Genomic DNA, 18,808 nt, shown 5'->3' with positions numbered 1-18,808 from the left:
CAAACACATACACACAGACAGACATACAGACACAGAGACGGAAACACACAGCCTGCCATAAATAGCCTTTAACTCCCTTCTGGGAATCCAGACAGTCACTGGTCTGCTTCCAGGCAGCGGGGCAAGAAAGATGGAGGACTAAGGGCACAAAAATCTCATTAAAAATCTCTACACAATGCAATCTGATACACTTTCTCCCTCACACACTCCAGAGACAGTAATGCTGCCGTCCATTGGCCCCCAGGCTGTAGCTTCCTGCTCCACTAGCTGTGATGGACTGCTCCCAGAGAATATCAACACTTCAGAGGTTATCTACACACATTTTTCATGTAACCACGAACTGCAACAGTGGAACGATGAGTATTGTTTGAAGCAGTCTTCACTCTGTTTGCCTTGCCATTCTTGTTTTAACTGTGTACTGTAAAGTCTCTCTCATGGGGCCAAATGTAAACTAGCCTACACCAGGGTTCTGGCATAAAATGGCTGCAGTACTTTCTTAGTGGTAAATTAGGTTTGTTAACCCTGTACAATGTAAGACACTTTGAGATCTTGGGGAAATTGCAAACTTCAATCCATTCCTAACAGATTGCCTATCCATTGTCTTTATGGCATCAAAGCAACCGTTTCAAAGCAAAGTAATGCAGTACCTGTGAGCCGCTCGCAACAGAATTTTCTTCCTCTCTTTCCTGACAGATGAGAGCAGAGAAACAGTTAACCACAAGAAAAATGTGGCTCAGTTGGTAGAGCAGGCATTTGCAATGCCAGGGTGTGGGCTTGATTCCCACAGGGGACCAGTGGGAACAAATATGAAAATGTATACACTCACTACTGTAAGTCGCTCTGGATAACAGTGTCTGCTAAATGACTAAAATGTAAAATGTCTGTGGGCTATGACGTTGTCTGCTAGTAGTAGGCCTACCGTGAAAAGGACTGTGGTCCTTGTCTGCAACCCTCCATTTGAGCAAATAACTGTCTGGGGATTTAACTTGTAGTGAGTTTTCTCTAAAATTTAATTTTGTGGTACACATTGTCTTGTAATTGTACCAGTAAGTGTTTGGTTTAACTCCATTGATAAAGTTTTTGTTGAGTGCAGAAGACCTTTCAATCTTTTCACAAAGAGAGCAAGAGAGACACCCAGTGGTCAGGCACCATCATCACATATTCAAATTTGGAATTATATTTATTGTCTTGCACTTAGATAGTTACATTTCACAATGTTCATTTAATACATTCGTATCTCAATAACAACATTATCAATAGCATCTGTTTTTCTTTCAGGTGACCTGAAAAGAGTCCTTTAGTGAAGTTTTACCTGTATACTGTTGAAGAGGTCACAGATTGCGTTCTCCTCTTCCTCGATATTGGAGCACACCTCCCCTATCATGGCCCTCAGCATAATAGCTTCACGGGCCAATGTCTGCAGCTCCTTCACTGCCTACAGAGGAAGCAAGGCTCACACATGGACATGGTAGATATGCTCATTCACCTGGAACTAACCTGTAGCTAAACCAAACACACATGATCATATGCTTTATCTCAAACCCAAGACCCAGCCTGTTGATTTTCAAAAACAACATAAGGATCCAATACTATGGCATGTAAAATACAGCATGGAAACAATTCAGAGTTACTACATAGGCAATGGAGTTGAGGACTATACAGATAAAACATGGATTTTCAGAGGGGGTGACTGCTTACCATCGATGTTATAACACACAATGTATGAAGAGAATAAAAGTAAATCCACTCACCAGCACTGCCTGCTCTAGTATCTCACATCCTTCCCAGCTAGAACATTTGGTTCCTTGGAAGTTGTGGGAACATACATTTTTGGTTTCCCATTGTTTCTGGGAACAAAGTCATAAGTTTCCAGACCGGTAAAATTGAATGTTTTTTAAACATTCTGAGAACGGAAGTGAACATTTCGCCTGTTCTATTTTTAGGTTGCATAGAAGTTCTGAGAACGTTTTACTCGGGTTCCTTCTGGGATTTTTTATTTACTCTGGTTCCTTCTGGGAGGTTTAATTAACGCTCTGAGAATGGAAATGATAGGTTATTGAGGTTTTTTTTAAATAACGTCCTTAAAACTTCCACTGAATGTTTCAATAAGACTTTAATAACACTGCTATCTTATTTTGGGTAAACTTTTTTTTTTTACTCCAAGCAGAGATAGGACACATGGAAATTAATTTCCTTAGGCATTAATCAAGCAAACACATTTATTTTTTATTGTGACACGGCATCAGTGAGATTCAAACCTATAATCTTCTATTTTCTATCCATGGAATTAGTCCATTGCACCACCAAGATGGAGCTAGCATACCATGTTTGTTTTTACGCATACAAAGCTGTTCAGTTTAGTCGATTCAAACAGACCCCATTTCAAAGGAAACAAGGACTCCTTAACCTCAGGTGTGGCCAATTAGTGGGCGTTGCCAACACTCCTGAACACACTGAACAAGATAGAGGATAGAGAGTTTTGTTGATGCTGAGAACAGAATGTTTAAGTTTTTAAATAACATTCTTAGAACATTCTCTGAATGTTACTAAAGTTTTCTTGTGGTTTTCTGGAAAGTTTACTTAACGTTCTTGGCACAATTTGAGAACAAGACTTTGAATACAACCATGAGGAAACCTGTAGAAAACGTTATGCGAAGTACTGAAATTCCCACAGAAGAACGTTGTTTCTTAACATTCTTGGAACAATTTGAGAACATTATTTTAAATAGAACCATGAGGAAAACTGTAGGAAACGTTATGCTGAAGTACTACAATTCCCAAAGAAGAACGTTGTTTCTTAATGTTCTCTGAACTATTTCAGAACATTCCCAATGCCAAACCAATTGGAGAATGTTTGAAATGAAATGTAACCATGTTTGAACTTTTAGGAAACGTTCTGTTTAAAGTAATGAAATACCAAGAAAATTATGTTTCTTTGTCAAGTTCCTTAAATGTGCTGAGAATGTTCCAAAAGCCAAGCAACTATCTTGCACCATTCCCAGAATGTTATGGGAAGGTTGTATGCAAAACAACCATAGGATAACCACGCACTCACCAAGCTCTAAGAAACATATGGTTCTCAGAAAGTGCTAGCTGGGTTGTATGCATTCTGTTGCAATGTTAATGCAGTATGTCAGGCTCTCCCTGTGAAATTTCAAATCGAATCAAATTTTATTTGTCACATGCTTCGTATTCAACATCTGTAGACTAACAGTGAAATGCCTACTTACGGACCCTCCCAACAATGCAGAAAAAGAAAATAGAGAAATAATAGAAAAGTAAAACACATAATAAAAGTAATAATAAATACACAATGAGTAAAGATAACTTGGCTATACATGGTACCAGAACCGAATCTAAGTGCAATAATTTGGCAGAAACATAAATGAGCTTTACTAACAGTGTTCCTCCTGTGTGAATCTTGTGTTGCTGTAGTAGGAGCTTCCCTCACACTTGTATGTCTCTGAAACAGACAATTGTATCAACATTTATGGGGCTTGTTGAGTTGGAGGGAGGAGATGCCAAATCTATTGCCCGTGCTGTTGTGGCTTTCCTCGAGAAGTGTTGTCTTAAAAAAGACAAACTCCTGGGGATAGGGACTGACAATGCCTCTGTTATGACGGGGATTAACAATGGGGTCCATAAAGTGCTGAAGGAGGAGTATGGCCTCAAATATCTGGTTCTTATTCGTTGTGTGTGCCACTCTCTGCAGCTTTCTGTAAGTCATGCTTCCAATGACACCATCCCCCGTAGTGTGGAGTACTTGGGAGAGTACGTACGTACGAGAGACTTATAACTGGGTTTCAGTGTCTCCAAAGCGCAGGGAGGCCTACAAGGTCATATATGAGACCATCAACTGTGGGGAGAAACCTTTACAGATAACCAAGGTGTGTGCCACATGTTGGCTCTCCATTGAACCCGCGGTTTCACGCATTTTGGACCAGTGGGAGGAGCTTAGGCTGCATTTCGCAGTCACCAAGTCCAGTGAACACTGCTACATGGCTGAGGTTTTATACTCCATGTACAGTGATCCTCAAAACATACTGTATCCGACTTTCTTGAAGTCAGTGCTGGGTGAGGTACAGTTGGCCATCAAGGCTTTTGAGGGAGAGCAAGTAGATCCTCTTAAGCTACTTGACAGCTTGGTTAGCTTGATCAAGTCTGTGAGCGGCAGGGTGCTGAATCCACTGGCAAATGTTGATGTACTCAAAGGGCCAATAGATGGATACATCAGTCCCAAACCATACCTTGGTTCCCTTTTTGAATCAAAGGCAGCTGAGCTCCATCTTGCGCCTGAGAATAAAAACAATGTCCGAAAGCGGTGTGTAGCCTTCACCATCTCCCTCACTAATGAGTTGAGGGTGAGACTGCCAGACAACATCGAAGCATTGCAGTACATGTCAGTTTTCAATGTGGAGGAAACTCTAAAGCACAATAAGAGCCCTGGAGAAATAGAGATAGACAAGACCCCTGCAGAGATAGACAAGATTGTCCAGAAATGGTGTGCCATCCATCTTAGTAAATGGAATGAGACAAAAAACACACTGGGCTTCTGGAGTGAGATTTGGAAGTTCAGGGATGCAGCTGATATCAACCCGTTTCAAGAACTTGCCATGGCTGCTGTGTCTGTGTTGTCCTTGCCACACTCGAATGCTGAAGTCGAGAGAGTATTCAGCCAGATGAGTGTGGTTAAAAGCAAACTTAGAAATCGGATGTCCTTGCAGACCCTTAACTCCATCCTGTACATTCGATATGGACTGAAGCTGTCTGGTGAGGCTTGCTATGAGCACCAGCTGCCTGATGTTTTGCAGCTTTATGGCACATCAGCTGCTTACTCATTTTGGGTCTCTTTTTGGTCCATTTAGATTGTTAATGTAGATTGTATACTAAAAAATGTAAAAAATGTTATGGTTAAAAATGTTCATGTTTTACTGTGACTTGTTGTAGGCTCCTAAGTGGACCATAAGGTTAAAAACCAAACCAAATTTAGAAAACGAAACAAAAAAAAATGTTATAAAAAAATAAGTAACTCCGCCAGAGTGTCTCTTTTGGGTCAATTTTTCCGGTCCCGAGCCAGGATAAAGGAGGGTTGGAATTGTGACATAAAAAAAACAAGAATCGACAGAAGAAAGTTCATTTGTAGTTCTAAACATATTTAGGGTGTTTTTTACTCACTTTTTGTCTCTCCTACGATGTTATTCCTCTCTCCTACAGCGTCCGTCACAATTACATGCACATGGCCAATTATGCAAATTATGTGATGACGTCATCTAGCGACTTCTAGCAACTTTTAGGACAGCCAATAGCTACTTTCCTTACTGAGGAGTTGGCAACACTGCTTCTGGGTGCTTTATATGCGCTACAGTCAATTATGATTGCATGTCTACTTATATTAACTATTGTAACGACCCTGGGTTTATAAGCGTGGATATAAACCCTGCCACTTGAGTATGTTTTTGGGGCACAGTCGATAGCGCGCTGGACTTCGGGCTAGAAGGTCGAGGGTTCGAGACCTGCTCCCTACCTCTTTCATTACACTATACAATTATTAATATACACCTACTGTATGATAGCTAGCAAATTAATTAGCTAACTAACGTTAGCCTGCCTAGCTACTTCTGAAGAACGAAAATGTTTTATTTCTACAATTTCCTAAAGCTATGTGTTTGTGCATTAGTAGCACAATTTCTAACTTATTTACATTCGTTTTTACTTACACTTGTATGTTGACTCTAATATTGATGTTGAGGTTTTAATATTTTTTTTCTATTTTAAAAGTAAATATTATTATTTTATTTTTTTATATATATAAGTGTATATATACACTGCTCAAAAAAATAAAGGGAACACTTAAACAACACAATGTAACTCCAAGTCAATCACACTTCTGTGAAATCAAACTGTCCACGTAGGAAGCAACACTGATTGACAATAAATTTCACATGCTGTTGTGCAAATGGAATAGACAAAAGGTGGAAATTATAGGCAATTAGCAAGACACCCCCAATAAAGGAGTGATTCTGCAGGTGGTGACCACAGACCACTTCTCAGTTCCTATGCTTCCTGGCTGATGTTTTGGTCACTTTTGAATGCTGGCGGTGCTTTCACTCTAGTGGTAGCATGAGACGGAGTCTACAACCCACACAAGTGGCTCAGGTAGTGCAGCTCATCCAGGATGGCACATCAATGCGAGCTGTGGCAAGAAGGTTTGTTGTGTCTGTCAGCGTAGTGTCCAGAGCATGGAGGCGCTACCAGGAGACAGGCCAGTACATCAGGAGACGTGGAGGAGGCCGTAGGAGGGCAACAACCCAGCAGCAGGACCGCTACCTCCGCCTTTGTGCAAGGAGGAGCACTGCCAGAGCCCTGCAAAATGACCTCCAGCAGGCCACTGTATATACAGTGGGGAGAACAAGTATTTGAGACACTGCCGATTTTGCAGGTTTTCCTACATACAAAGCATGTAGAGGTCTGTAATTTGTATCATAGGTACACTTCAACTGTGAGAGACGGAATCTAAAACAAAAATCCAGAAAATCACATTGTATGATTTTTAAGTAATTCATTTGCATTTTATTGCATGATATAAGTATTTGATACATCAGAAAAGCAGAACGTAATATTTGGTACAGAAACCTTTGTTCGCAATTACAGAGATCATACGTTTCCTGTAGTTCTTGACCAGGTTTGCACACACTGCAGCAGGGATCAAGCAAACTCAGTGCCTCTTTGCTTGACATCATGGGAAAATCAAAAGAAATCAGTCAAGACCTCAGAAAAAAAATTGTAGACCTCCACAAGTCTGGTTCATCATTGGGAGCAATTTCCAAATGCAGTGTCCCAAGAAGGAAGTTACCCTACCTAAATAATTAAAAAGTTACATTTGAACTTCATTCATGAGGAGAGAGAATGCAGGAGACAGTCAACTAATAAAGCAGGCAGCGGACCATTTTTTGGTGCTGAAACGTAAAGCTGCAACCACAGCGCAATCAACAGGAGGTGAACAGCGCCTGGTGCTGAAAATATAGCTAACTTGTTACGCAAGTGTTGTACAGCGACAGATGGAGAAAACCTACACCAGTCGAGAAATGAATTTCAACAATTATCTTCATTTTAATTTGTTTTTACGAACCACAAGAGGGCTTAATTGGAGTCTATTTATTCCGAGCCTAGGCCTATATAAAATAACAACTGGCTGAGGTAGGCTATAAGGCTTAACAGTATCTTTCACAAGAAAAAAATGTATGGCCTAATAGAAGAGGGATTTTTTTATTAGGCCTACTAACAATTGCAACTGGCCAAAAATGTAGCATCCTGCATAAAACAATAATTTAAAGAAAAAAAGGCGATGTCTGTGTCTGAATGTCTATCGGGATAGCCTGCTCCTGTAACGACAGAACAAACAGAAAACACTGTCAGCTTGAGACCTAAATATTCCTGGATTAGCACTCACAATAATGTTAGTATTTACTAATAAGGGAATACTTTAGCTCCCAAATCATGATATTTCAACTGAACATGTAGGCTGCTCTCCTGCACATACTCCCGACTCCTTTTAGAAGTAAGAGTTATTTTGTACCTCCAGCCAATCACAATCACTCTATTACAGTTGTGGAAAAGGTACTCAATTGTCATACTTGAGTAAAAGTAAAGACACCTTAATAGAAAATGACTCAAGTAAAAGTGAAAGCCACCCAGTAAAATACTACTTGAGTAACAGTCAAAAAGTATTTGGTTTTAAATATACTTAAGTATCAAAAGTAAATGTAATTGCTAAAATATACTTACGTATCAAAAGTAAAAGTATGAATAATAAAAAAAAATCCTTATATTAAGCAAACCAGACGGCATAATGTTCTTGTTTTTTAATTTATTTACGCATAGCAATGGGCACACTTCAACACTCAGACATAATTTAGAAACAAAGCATTTGTGTTTAGTAAGTCCGCCAGATCAGAGGCATTAGGGATGACCAGGGATGTTCTCTTGATAAGTGTGTGAATTGGACAATTTTCTGTCCTGCTTAGCATTTAAAATGTAACGAGTACCTTTTGATGTAAGGGAAAATGTATGGAGGAAAAAGTACATTATTTTCTTTAGGAATGTAGTGAAGAAAAAGTAAAAGTTGTCAAATATAAATAGTAAAGTACATATACCAAAAAATCTACTAAAGTAGTAGTTTAAAGTATTTTTACCTAAGTACTTTACACCACTGCTCTATTGAGACATTTTTCAACGACTCGTTGAAAAACATGTTGGTAATCTTTTTAAGAACAAACATGAGTACATATCTTTCCATAATTTATCTAAGGATGAAAAACAAGCTTTGCTTGATTTACAACCGATATGTCAGTCCTTACCCCCCTGCTGATAAGGGTGGGTTGGATGTACTCATTGATAGGACAGTTTATGTAAATGAGTGTCATAGACAACTGCTTGACAACACCTTTAACAAGAATCTCAGAAGTGACCCTACTTCCCAATTTCAGAACACTATCTTAACTGTCCTAGATAGGTATTTAAGTTCTGGTCAAATCACCAAAAAAACAACACAACTTTTGCTATTCAACACTGTAAGGGGTTCGTACTGGCGGCAGAGAAGTCAGGCGCAGGAGAACAAAAACTGTGTTTACAACGGAGCAGTTTAATAATAAAAACCACCAGAATCAGAACAAACTGTCATGTTTTGTCATTGATTATCATGTCTTGTCCCTGTGCTTCCCTCTGCTGGTCTTATTAGGTTCTTTCTCTTTCTCTCTCTCTATCGTTCCGTTCCTGCTCCCAGCTGTTTCTCATTCTCCCTACGACCTCATTTACTCTTTCACACCTGTCCCCTATTTTGCCCTCTGATTAGAGTCCCTATTTCTCCCTCTGTTTTCCGCTCCTGTCCTTGTCGGATTCTCGTTTGATGTTTGCTGTTCTGTCCTTGTTCCGCCCTGTCGTGTTTTTGCCTTCTTCAGATGCTGCGTGTGAGCAGGTGTCTATGTCAGCTACGGCCTGTGCCTTCCTGAAGCGACCTGCAGTCTGTGGTCGCGTTTCCAGTCGTTCCTCTCTACTGACGAGAGGATTTCAGTTTCCTGTTTTGGATTTACCATCGATATATCCAGGAGAATCATTATTTGTTTAATACTGGAATAAAGACTCTGTTTCTATTACGTCGCTTTTGGGTCCTCATTCACCAGCATAACAGAAGAATCCGACCTGGAATGGACCCAGCGACTATGGATTCTCTCAACACTACCGTCAAGTTCCAGGGAGCAATGCTCGGCAGACACGAGCAGGAATTGTCTGCTGCTCGTCATGCCGTTGAGACCCTGGCCGATCAGGTCTCCGATCTCTCAGGACAGTTTCAGAGTCTTCGTCTCGTACCACAAGCTACTTCCTGGTCTTCCGAGTCTCCGGAACCCAGGGTTAATAATCCACCATGTTACTCTGGACAGCCCACTGAGTGTCGCTCCTTTCTCACCCAGTGTGATATTGTGTTCTCTCTCCAGCCCAACACATACTCTGGAGAGAGAGCTCGGATCGCCTACGTCATATCACTCCTTACTGGGCGGGCTCGGGAGTGGGGCACAGCTATCTGGGAGGCAAGGGCTGAGTGTTCTGACGTTTATCAGAACTTTAAGGAGGAGATGATACGGGTCTTTGATCGTTCAGTTTTTGGGAAGGAGGCTTCCAGGGGTCTGGCTTCCCTATGTCAAGGTGATCGATCCATAACGGATTACTCTATAGAGTTTCGTACTCTTGCTGCATCCAGTGACTGGAACGAGCCGGCGTTGCTCGCCCGTTTTCTGGAGGGACTCCACGCTGAGGTTAAGGATGAGATTCTCTCCCGGGAGGTTCCTTCCAGCGTGGACTCTTTGATTGCACTCGCCATCCGCATAGAACGACGGGTAGATCTTCGTCACCGAGCTCGTGGAAGAGAGCTCGCGTTAACGGGGTTTCCCTTCTCCGCATCTCGACCATCTCCTTCCATCGGTTCAGAGACTGAGCCCATGCAGCTGGGAGGTGTTCACATCTCGACTAAGGAGAGGGAACGGAGAATCACCAACCGCCTTTGCTTCTATTGCGGTTCTGCTGGACATTTTGTCATGTCATGTCCAGTTAAAGGCCAGAGCTCATCAGTAAGCGGAGGGCTACGGGTGAGCGCTACTACTCAGGTCTCTCCATCAAGATCCTGTACTACCTTGTCGGTCCATCTACGCTGGACCGGGTCGGCTGCTTCCTGCAGTGCCTTGATAGACTCTGGGGCTGAGGGTTGTTTTATGGACGAAGCATGGGCTCGGAAACATGACATTCCTCTCAGAGAGTTAGGGAGGATCACACCCATGTTCGCCTTAGATGGTAGTCCTCTCCCCAGTATCAGATATGAGACACTACCTTTAACCCTCACTGTATCTGGTAACCACAGTGAGACCATTTCTTTTTTGATTTTTTGTTCACCTGTTACACCTGTTGTTTTGGGTTATCCCTGGCTAGTATGTCATAATCCTTCTATTAATTGGGCTAGTAATTCTATCCTTTCCTGGAACGTTTCTTGTCATGTGAAGTGTTTAATGTCTGCTATCCCTCCTGTTTCTTCTGTCCCCTCTACTCAGGAGGAGCCTGGTGATGAGACAGAAGTGCCGGAGGAATATCATGATCTACGCACGGTCTTCAGTCGGTCCAGAGCCAACTCTCTTCCTCCTCACCGGTCGTATGATTGTTGTGTTGATCTCCATCCGGGGACCACTTCTCTTCGGGGTAGATTATTCTCTCTGTCGGCTCCCGAACGTAAGGCTCTCGATGATTATCTGTCTGCTGAAGGCATTCAGATGGATCCCGCTAAGGTCCAGGATGTCAGCGATTGGCCTGTTCCTAAGTCACGTGTCGAGTTACAGCGTTTTCTCGGTTTCGCTAATTTCTATCGGCGTTTCATTCGTAATTTCGGTCAAGTGGCTGCCCCTCTCACAGCTCTGACTTCTGTCAAGTCTTGTTTTAAGTGGTCTGGTACCGCCCAGGGAGCTTTTGATCTCCTCAAGAAGCATTTTACATCCGCCCCTATCCTTGTTACTCCTGACGTCACTAAACAATTCATTGTCGAGGTTGACGCTTCAGAGGTGGGCGTGGGAGCCATTCTGTCCCAGCGCTTCCAGTCTGACGATAAGGTCCATCCTTGCGCTTACTTTTCTCATCGATTGTCGTCATCGGAACCCGAGGGGATTCTCCCTGAAGGGCGTGATGTCGGGTTGACTGTCTGTGAAATTGAGAGACAGGTAAAGCAAGCACTCACTCACACTGCGTCGCCGCGCGCTTGTCCTAGTAACCTTCTGTTCGCTCCTGTCTCTATTCGTCTGGCTGTTCTTCAGTGGGCTCATTCTGCCAAGTTAGCTGGTCACCCCGGTGTTCGGGGTACGCTTGCTTCTATTCGCCAGCGGTTTTGGTGGCCTACTCAGGAGCGGGACACGCGCCGTTTCGTGGCTGCTTGTTCGGACTGCGCGCAGACTAAGTCAGGTAACTCTCCTCCTGCCGGTCGTCTTAGACCGCTTCCCATTCCTTCTCGACCATGGTCTCAGATCGCCTTAGACTTTATTACCGATCTGCCTTCGTCTGCGGGGAGGACTGTGAGAGCCGCCAATAAACGTAGGATTAAGAGTCCTAGGTATTGTCGCGGTCAGAGAGTGTGGCTTTCCACTCGTAACCTTTCCCTTACGACAGCTTCTCGCAAGTGGACTCCGCGGTTCATTGGTCCGTTCCGTGTCTCTCAGGTCGTTAATCCTGTCGCTGTGCGACTGCTTCTTCCGCGACATCTTCGTCGCGTCCACCCTGTCTTCCATGTCTCTTGTGTCAAGCCTTTTCTTCGCGCCCCCGTTCGTCTTCCCTCCCCCCCTCCCGTCCTTGTCGAGGGCGCTCCTATTTACAAGGAACGGAGGATCATGGACATGCGTTCTCAGGGACGTGGTCACCAGTACTTAGTGGATTGGGAGGGGTACGGTCCTGAGGAGAGGAGTTGGGTTCCTTCTCGGGACGTGCTGGACCGTTCGTTGATTGATGATTTCCTTCGTCGCCGCCAGGGTTCCTCCTCGAGTGCGCCAGGAGGCGCTTGGTGAGTGGGGGGGTACTGTCATGTTTTGTCATTGATTATCATGTCTTGTCCCTGTGCTTCCCTCTGCTGGTCTTATTAGGTTCTTTCTCTTTCTCTCTCTCTATCGTTCCGTTCCTGCTCCCAGCTGTTTCTCATTCTCCCTACGACCTCATTTACTCTTTCACACCTGTCCCCTATTTTGCCCTCTGATTAGAGTCCCTATTTCTCCCTCTGTTTTCCGCTCCTGTCCTTGTCGGATTCTCGTTTGATGTTTGCTGTTCTGTCCTTGTTCCGCCCTGTCGTGTTTTTGCCTTCTTCAGATGCTGCGTGTGAGCAGGTGTCTATGTCAGCTACGGCCTGTGCCTTCCTGAAGCGACCTGCAGTCTGTGGTCGCGTTTCCAGTCGTTCCTCTCTACTGACGAGAGGATTTCAGTTTCCTGTTTTGGATTTACCATCGATATATCCAGGAGAATCATTATTTGTTTAATACTGGAATAAAGACTCTGTTTCTATTACGTCGCTTTTGGGTCCTCATTCACCAGCATAACACAAACAATCAATGGGTACAAAACCCGTCGCACACCAGATAAACGTGCACATGCACTTACAATAAACAATTGCGGACAAGGACATGGGGGGAACAGAGGGTTAAATACACATGTAATGATGGAATTGAAACCAGGTGTGTGGGAAGACAAGACAAAACAAATGGAAAATGAAAAGTGGATCGATGATGGCTAGAAGACTGGCGATGCCGAACGCCGCCCAAACAAGGAGAGGAACCAACTTCGGCAGAAGTCGTGTTGCCACTTTCTATACTTCTATACCTAAAATTGCGACTTTCTATACTTAGCCAAAATTACACAAGAATGTTACAAAACTTCCAAGACATCCTATTATTCAAATCAAAGTTTATTTGTCACGTGCGCCGAATACAACAGGTGACCTTACAGTGAAATGCTTACTTACAGGCTCTAACCAATAGTGCAACAAAATGTATTAGGTGAACAATAGGTAGATAAAGAAATAAAACAGCAGTAAAAAGACAGGCTATATACAGTAGCGAGGCTAAAAAAGTAGCAAGACTACATACAGACACCGGTTAGCCAGGCTGATTGAGGTAGTATGTACATGTAGATATGGTTAAAGTGACTATGCATATATGATAAACAGAGAGTAGCAGTAGCATAAAAGAGTGGTTGGCGGGTGGTGGGTGGGACACAATGCAGATAGCCCGGTTAGCCAATGTGCGGGAGCACTGGTTGGTCGGCCCAATTGAGGTAGTATGTACATGAATGTATAGTTAAAGTGACTATGCATATATGATAAACAGAGAGTAGCAGCAGTGTAAAAGAGGGGTTGGGGGGCACACAATGCACATAGTCCGGGTAGCCATTTGATTACCTGTTCAGGAGTTTTATGGCTTGGGGGTAAAAACTGTTGAGAAGCCTTTTTGTCCTAGATTTGGCACTCCGGTACCGCTTGCCATGCGGTAGTAGAGAGAACAGTCTATGACTGGGGTGGCTGGGGTCTTTGACAATTTTCAGGGCCTTCCTCTGACACCACCTGGTGTAGAGGTCCTGGATGGCAGGCAGCTTAGCCCCAGTGATGTACTGGGGCGTACGCACTACCCTCTGTAGTGCCTTGCGGTCAGAGGCCGAGCAATTGCCGTACCAGGCAGTGATGCAACCAGTCAGGATGCTCTCGATGTTGCAGCTGTAGAATCTTTTGAGGATCTCAGGACCCATGCCAAATCTTTTTAGTTTCCTGAGGAGGAATAGGCTTTGTCGTGCCCTCTTCACGACTGTCTTGGTGTGTTTGGACCATTCTAGTTTGTTGTTGATGTGGACACCAAGGAACTTGAAGCTCTCAACCTGCTCCACTACAGCCCCGTCAATGAGAATGGGGAGTGCTCGGTCCTCCTTTTCCTGTAGTCCACAATCATCTCCTTAGTCTTGGTTACGTTGAGGGATAGGTTGTTATTCTGGCACCACTCGGCCAGATCGCTGACATCCTCCCTATAGGCTGTCTTGTCGTTGTCGGTAATCAGGCCTACCACTGTTGTGTCGTCTGCAAACTTAATGATGGTGTTGGAGTCGTGCCTGGCCATGCAGTCGGGGTGAACAGGGAGTACAGGAGGGGGCTGAGCACGCACCCCTGGGGAGCTCCAGTGTTGAGGATCAGCAAGGCAGATGTGTTGCTACCTACCCTCACCACCTGGGGGCGGCACGTCAGGAAGTCTAGGATCCAGTTGCAGAGGGAGGTGTTTAGTCCCAGGATCCTTAGCTTAGTGATGAGCTTTGAGGGTACTATGGTGTTGAACGCTGAGCTGTAGACAATGAATAGCATTCTCACATAAGTGTTCCTTTTGTCCAGGTGGGAAAGGGCAGTGTGGAGTGCAATAGAGATTGCATCATCTGTGGATCTGTTTGGTCGGTATGCATATTGGAGTGTGTCTAGGGTTTCTGGGATAATGGTGTTGATGTGAGCCATTACCAACCTTTCAAAGCACTTAATGGCTACGGACGTGAGTGCTACGGGTCTGTAGTCATTTAGGCAAGTTGCCTTTGTGTTCTTGGGCACAGGGACTATGGTGGTCTGCTTGAAACATGTTGGTATTCCAGACTCAATCAAGGACATGTTGAAAATGTCAGTGAAGACACCTGCCAGTTGGTCAGCACATGCCCGGAGCACACGTCCTGGTAATCTGTCTGGCCACGCAGCCTTGTGTATGTTGACCTGTTTAAAGGTCTTACTCAAGTTGTTTACGGAGAGCATGATCACACAGTCGTGCGGAACAGCTGATGCTCTCATGCATGCCTCAGTGTTGCTTGCTTCGAAGCGAGCATAGAAGTGATTTAGCTCGTCTGGTAGGCTAGTGTCACTGAGCAGCTCTCGACTGTGCTTCCCTTTGTAGTCTGTAATAGTTTGCAAGCCCTGCCACATAAGACGAGTGTCAGAGCCGGTGTAGTATGATTCAATCTTAGCCCTGTATTGACGCTTTGCCTGTTTGATGGTTTGTCGCAGGGCATAGCAGGATTTCTTGTAAGCTTCCGGGTTAGAGTTATAGCGGGCATTGTTGCAGTAATGGCCCCTTTATCGATTTTTGTTGATTTTTTTACTAGAACACTCGCAGAACAGCTCCCCTCCTTGGTAAAGGACACCATCAGTATGATCTATATTATTGAATCTCTTGATCCTCTTCCAGAGAATACTTTGTTAGTTACTTTTGATGTTGAGTCGTTATACATGAATATTCCACACGAGGGCGGTATGGAAGCCATGGAACATTTTCTTCTGCAACGTGACACCTTCCAGTGCATGTGTTATAACATCGGCTGAAATAGTACTTACATTTTTTTTTAATGTATTTATTTCTTTTTCTTTTTTTATATATATATTTTTATTATGAACACAACAAATACAAAAAAACAGAAATATACAAACAAGAGTACATAAACCTAACAGACAGGGGTATTACATATCAAGATTAATTTTCAATTTGTTAAATACTTTCATGGTGCGTATTGCTTTTTTGTTTTTACATTTACTGATCATTTCAAAATAATATTTCAATTCTATCTTAAATAATGTGAAGAGGGGTTTGTTCTCTGCTCACTTCATTTTAATGAAAGTTAAATCAGGAACCATATCATTTGGTTCAAATTAAAACATAATATCAGAGTCTTTCAAATGAACATAAAATAAAATCTTCTAACTCACACCAAAATCTTCTGACATAAGAGCAGTCCCAAAATAAATGGTCAACAGTCTCTGGGTCACAATCACAAAATACACATTTGTTATCATTAGCTATTTTACATCTGTGTATATAAAGGTCTTTACAGGGTAGATTCTATGAATGAGTTTGTATGATATGATGTATGTATGTATGACTTCTTTCACCTTATTAGATATACAATATTTACCAGATAACAACAAAACTTTGTTCCAGTTCACTTGTCCTAGGGCTGCATTTCAGTACATTTTAGCAGAGGGGATAGTAACATATTGACATCGTTTCCTTATATTCCTTCTAATTGTTTTGAGGCTACAAAATCCTCAACAGTTGCACTTGGATTATTGTTATATTCTCCTAAAAGAAGAATAGCACCTTTAGGGATAGCTCTAACAACAATTTGATACTCCTCGGGAGTGAATGTAACATTGTGTGTTCTAATCAATTCTGGATAATCATATAGTTGTCCATCACTATTCAATAATTGTTTAAAACTTCTTATGGCTGCAATACCCGCCAAATTGTGCAGTCAACAAAACTCATAAAAAGCATTATAAATCTTCACTTACCTTTGCTGATCTTCGTCGGAATGCACTCCCAGGACTCCCACTTCCACAAGAAATGTTTGTTTTGTTCGTTAATGTCCATCATTTATGTCCAAATAGCTACTTTGTTAGCGCGTTTAGTACACAAATCCAAACGCTCGTGCAGGTCCAGCCGAACATCGGATGAAAACTTCAAAAAGTTATATTACAGGTCGAAGAAACTTGTCAAACTAAGTATAGAATCAATCTTTAGGATGTTGTTATCATAAATATTCAATAACGTTCCAACCGGAGAATTCCTTTGTGTCTATAGAAGTAATGGAACGCAAGTCGATATCATGTGGAATGCGCGTGACCAGGACCTGGCTCTAAACAGCTCCCATCCGGCTCCACATCACAGTAGAAGCTTCATTCAAGGTTCTACAGACTGTTGACATCTATTGGAAGCCATATGAAGTGCAAACAGATCCATATCATACTGTGTATTCAATAGGCGATGAGTTGAAAATCGACCAACCTCAGATTTCTCACTTCCTGGTTGGATTTCTTCTCAGGTTTTTGCCTGCCATATGAGTTCTGTTATACTCACATACATAATTCAAACAGTTTTAGAAACTTCAGAGTGTTTTCTATCCAATATTATTAATAATATGCATATATTAGCAACTATGACTGAGGAGCAGGCCGTTTACTCTGGGCACCTCTGTGCACCTTTCATCCAAGCTACTCAATACTGCCCCTGCAGCCATAAGAAGTTAACCCAAATAAAGTTGTTGTCAAACCAGTTCTGGAAAAATAAAGACTTGTTTTTGTATTTTATGTCTTTATTATTCCAGATTGTATACCTATGAGGATAAAAATTGTGTTTGTACATGAGGTTCCAAGTTAGAAGTACTTAAAAAAAAATAGGGATTTTACCGATATCAACGTTGCATTTGAGTAAGAATTCTAGACCACCAATATGTAGGAATATTAAATTAGGGATGATATTCCAGATGCAATCCTTATTTCTTAAATAGTTTTGTATCCATTTAATCTTAAATATTATATTAGAGGTTTTAAAATCCAGAGCATTCAACCCTCCCTCACCTTGGGTGCTACATATTACCGCTTTTCTTAAATAATGAGGTTTATTCCTCCATATGAAGTTAAATAATTTAGTATCAACCATTTTAGTTACTGGCAGAGGAACATCCAAGGCAAGGGAAGTATAAACTAATCTGGACAGACCTTCAGATTTTGATAAAAGTACACGTCCAGATAAAGAAAGATCTCTTAATAACCAGGAGTTAAATCTCTTTCCAATTGGCCCTTTCTTTCTGATCTTTGCTAACTGTAATACCAAGATATGTGATCACATCTTTTACAGGGATATTACATACTGAGTTTAAGTCACATCTTTTCAATGCAAATAATTCACATTTCCTAATATTCAGAGATAAAGCTGATACATGTGAGAAGGCATTAATACACTCAATAGCTTTCCTGGCTTCATTATGATCTTTCAAAAAAGGGTGGTGTCATCAGCCAATTGTGAACATTTTATCTCTTTGTCTTGTATCTGAATACCCCTAAAACTATCCTTATTTATATGAAGTGCCATAACTTGTGTGACAAATAAAAATAAGAAAGGAGAAATTGGGCATCCTTGTTAAATTCCACGTCTAATGTCGAATCTTTGTGAAGTTCCATGGGATAATTTAACAGAGCTGTTACTATTATTGTAAAGTGTCTTAATTACACTTTGAAAATATTGACCAAAACCAAAAAATCAAAGAGTTCCAAAAATAAAATAATGTTCAATTGTATCAAATGCCTTGTAAAAGTCTACAAATAAAATAAAGCTATCTTCCATAATGTGCTCATTGTAGTCTATCAAGTCCAGTACTAGTAGAATATTATTACATACAGTGGGGAGAACAAGTATTTGATACACTGCCGATTTTGCAGGTTTTCCTACTTACAAAGCATGTAGAGGTCTGTAATTTTTATCATAGGTACACTTCAACTGTGAGAGACGGAATCTAAAACAAAAATCCAGAAAATCACATTGTATGATTTTTAAATAATTAATTTGCATTTTATTGCATGACATAAGTATTTGATCACCTACCAACCAGTAAGAATTCCGGCTCTCACAGACCTGTTAGTTTTTCTTTAAGAAGCCCTCCTGTTCTCCACTCATTACCTGTATTAACTGCACCTGTTTGAACTCGTTACCTGTATAAAAGACACCTGTCCACACACTCAATCAAACAGATTCCAACCTCTCCACAATGGCCAAGACCAGAGAGCTGTGTAAGGACATCAGGGATAAAATTGTAGACCTGCACAAGGCTGGGATGGGCTACAGGACAATAGGCAAGCAGCTTGGTGAGAAGGAAACAACTGTTGGCGCAGTTATTAGAAAATGGAAGAAGTTCAAGATGACGGTCAATCACCCTCGGTCTGGGGCTCCATGCA

Source organism: Salvelinus alpinus, chromosome 2 (genome assembly GCF_045679555.1).
Source record: "Salvelinus alpinus chromosome 2, SLU_Salpinus.1, whole genome shotgun sequence".
Taxonomy (NCBI): Eukaryota; Metazoa; Chordata; class Actinopteri; order Salmoniformes; family Salmonidae; genus Salvelinus; species Salvelinus alpinus.
The sequence above is the reverse complement of the archived record's forward strand: the minus strand, read 5'-3'. Positions refer to the sequence as shown.